This window comes from Oratosquilla oratoria, chromosome 5, assembly GCF_046742065.1.
Source record: "Oratosquilla oratoria isolate Oo_2021 chromosome 5, ASM4674206v1, whole genome shotgun sequence".
Lineage (NCBI taxonomy): Eukaryota > Metazoa > Arthropoda > Malacostraca > Stomatopoda > Squillidae > Oratosquilla > Oratosquilla oratoria.
This window is the reverse complement of record NC_134781.1, coordinates 45,311,147-45,315,417: the sequence shown is the minus strand read 5'-3', so window position 1 is coordinate 45,315,417 and position 4,271 is coordinate 45,311,147.

Here is a 4,271-nt window from a genome sequence, read left to right as displayed (position 1 = left end):
ATTTAGTAATAATGATAGCAAAAGAAAAATAATAACAATAAAATTTATTTTAACTAAAACGAAAAATGTGTCAAGGAAAGCGTGATATTTAATCCGGGGGTCTGGTGCACGGTACGGAGTTCCACTCATTGAAGGCATAAGTGACTGTGATTTTTGCCCACTTTAAGTCTCTTGCCATTTTGTTCGTATTGTTGTAATTAGCTATGTGTAGAGATTCAATTTTTTTTTTATTTTTTTTTTTTAGTTCTTGGGGGAAATTGGTGGATTTCTTCCAATCTGGATATTTTTTCTATGTCTACGTGGTTTACGAGGGCGTTTGTCTCACGGTAGTGTCTAATGTCCGCTTTGTATTCTCTGAGTCTGTCAGTCCTCTGTATGTTTTCCGAAGTATGCGTTGTCGCATCCGTTGCAGGGAATTTTGTAGACTATGCTGGTGTTGCTGTGAGGTTTTGTGTTCTTCCTAAACAAGTGTCTGATTTTCTTTCCTGTGTCGTTAACAACTACTTGTATGCGTGAGATGCCAGAACCTGGGACCATGAAGAAACGTAGGTCTATTTTTCTATATTCTTTTTATTTTATTTATTTATTTATTTATTTATTTATTTATTTATTTATTTATTTATTTATTTATTTATTTATTTATTTATTTATTTATTTATTTATTTATCTATTTATTATTTATTTATTTATTTGTTTATTTATTTATTTATTTTATGTTGGTGGCTTTTCGGCGTGAGGATCTGAGCATTCATTCTGGGTATTCGAGGTTTTAAAAGCTGCGGTGATGAAGCTCAGCTCCTCTGTTAGATATTCCTTACTACATATGCGGAGGGCTCTGAAGTAGAATCCGATAACTACTCCTGATATATATATATATATATATATATATATATATATATATATGTATGTATATACTGTACACTATACACACACACACATATATATATATACATATATATATATGTATATACATATATATATATACATATATATATATACATACATATATATATATATATATATATATATATATATATATATATATATGTGTGTGTGTGTGTGTGTGTGTGTGTGTGTGTGTGTGTGTGTGTGTGTGTGTGTGTGTGTGTGTGTGTGTGTGTGTGTGTGCGTGCGTGTGTGTGTATGCTACATTATATATATATATATATATATATATATATACAGTATACACATACATGCATGCATACACACACATACATATATATTTATATGTATATATATATATATATATATATATATATATATATATATTTGAATATATGGGGAGCAGATTCTCTTGTATGCATGCATTATTAAAATCGACAGCATTAAGGAGGTTGTTAATCTTCTTATGGGTATTCTCCAGATTTCTAACCAATACTCTGCCATTTGGAGGGTGGGCATAGACCAAGTTGCCAAAATGATTCATTTATTCAACGTTTCGTCTTACAAAGAGACATCATCAGGAAATTCTGAAAACAAAGATAATATAGACATACAGAAATAATGAAAAACAGCAGTTTAACCTAAACAAAATTCACAAATATAGAAATAGAAATCAATAAATCAGCAATAACACACATCCTAACACGATACATGGGCCATTGGGGACCGCTACTTACAATAATTAAAGGTCCAAAGAAATGACGAAGAAAATCTTCGGTTGGTGACTTATATATACGCACCTAGCCGGCTTGGGTGGTGAAAGGGGTGGTGGAGGAAGGATTAGAGGGCGGGGTTGGTTTCTCGTTAATAGATATCAATTCACTAGAATCAGTACAGAGGAAAAAGACCAAATTTATACATGGGCTCAGAAATTTACCTTACGAAGAGAGGCTTAAGCATCTTACACTCTTTGGAAAGACGCAGAGTGCAGGGTGATCTAATACAGATGTTTAAATGGATCAAAGGCTTTAACAAAGGTGACGAAAACAAGGTCATCATATTAAGACAACAGGGCAGGATTCGCAATAATGGATTTAAACAGGGCAATTTTAGATTTAAGAAGGAAATAAGCAAGAACTGGTTTACTAATAGGATGGTCAACGAGTGGAACAGACTTTGTAACCATGTAGTGAGCGCTGAAACTATCAGTTGTTTTAAGACACGGTTAGACAATTTTATGGATGAGGATGACAGGTGGTAATGGGCATGGATCTAGTGCAGGCCTCATGGTCCTTTGCAGTCTCCTTCATTTTTATGTTTTTATGTATATATATTTACATACATGTATATGTATATGTATATGTATATGTATATGTATATGTATATGTATATGTATATGCATATGTATCTGCATATGTATATGTATATGTATATGTAATATACGAAAGCGCTCTACTTTGTTTCTTTTTCCAAGTAGTCTACTTTGCATAAGTGAACACACGTACCCGTGTTCTTATTAGCATTTATATGTATATGTATATATATGTATGAATATATATATATGAATATATATATATATATATTTATATATATATATATATACATATATATATATATATTGTTATAGCCAACCATGAATCGAACCACTTTCAAATCGCCCGCCTATTACTAACGGCTTCGAACATGACTCGTCGCCATCATACGTTTTCACAACGTTGGTGATTCGAACCTTACCATGAAACAATTGGCCACGCTTTCCTCGGGTATAAAAAGCGACCCCTTGGCTGTCCGCTCCCACTCACACAACCCCCAGGCCTCACGTACTTCGTCGCTGTATCGGTGCCTTGCTGTATCATTACTTTTGTATGTTTCTTTTTATGTTTTGAACTTTTGCTATTTCTCTTGTATGTATTTATTTATGTTAAATGTTCCAGTGTACTTTGAGTGTATGATCGTAAATGTTAAACAGTAAAGCTATATTTTTCTTTATTTGTAAATATAGTTTATTCAAGTTTCGTGCAGACTTCTATCTTACCTTCATCCTTACTTACATTTAGTTTCAAATATTGCTTTTCCTCGGAACGTGCGTTTATCTACCTAAATTATCTATACGTTCCACTTTATCGTTGTGGGCTTGCTTCCCAACTGGAACTCTATTTACCCCTAGACTCGACTTAAGTTCCACGCCTTACATTAACTCAGGCCAAACCAAGCAAGCAACCCATGACAATTGGGGGCCTATCCGGGATGGTAATCTATATTTACATGAAATAGATTAGTAACCCGTAGGTAATATTGAAGTCTGCTAACCACTTAATGTCAATTATCAGTAATACGTGCGATTGCCACTTTGTTCCCATACACTCACTGTCACTGAACTATTTATGCTTTATTAATATTTTCAATATTACGTTAGGTTAGATGATAGGATACAAAACTTTAAGATGTCAATTATTCGAAGTGTGTGAGACCCCGACATTTATATGTCAGACATATTCAATCGGTTCCAAAGGAGAATCTCTATTCAATAAGTTCGCAGTAACTCACCCAAGCAATTTACCGGTATTCAACTACCACCACCTCCCTCTCGAGTTAACTAGCGATCTTCCTAAACCACCCACTTTCTGTAGCTTAACGTCGAATAATAGTTACGACCCCGTTATAGTGACCTTTCCTCGGTAACTGTACCTTGGAGATTTATACTATCCCCCCAACAGATTCGAAAGCTAACTATGCCTGCACAGTAAGCCGTGTATTCTAAGATTCGGACCATTAGTTAGCCATATTCTGATTCAGTGACAGTCTATGTGTAAGCTATCCTCTTTCCTATAGGGAAACCTCGAAACGGACTATACGTAAGTTACGGGCGTATAGTCTGAGCGTTGAACCTTAGTATACACACCGTCTATAGAATAAATGTTCATAGACCGGGTTCTTACAGAGACCCACCATAGATTTCACTCCACCCGAACAGGGAATTAGTCAATTTTCCGAGTGTGAAGTCCAAGAATTGGTTTATACTAATTTTCTGGAGTGGAATTCTCAAGTATATACACTCACTATACCATCCAATATAGAAACTTTTGTCAAAAATCCCTCAGTGGATCAGTTAGAATATAATCTCAAAAAGGATGATTGGAGACTGTTGGCTCAAACCTACTAAATTAATGCTCCTGCTAAATTACGTAAACATGAACTCGAACGAGATGTCATCGAATCCCTCGTAGATTCGCTGGTACTGGATGCAGACGAATTCGAACTACTACACCAGGAGAGTGCTCGTGATGTAACTGAAGGAGACCCTGTAAGTAATAGTGATCCCCCCTTGCAGCCTGAAGCACGCGCTCCCCCACCCCAATCTCTCTTCAATAAATCAGTTGTATCTT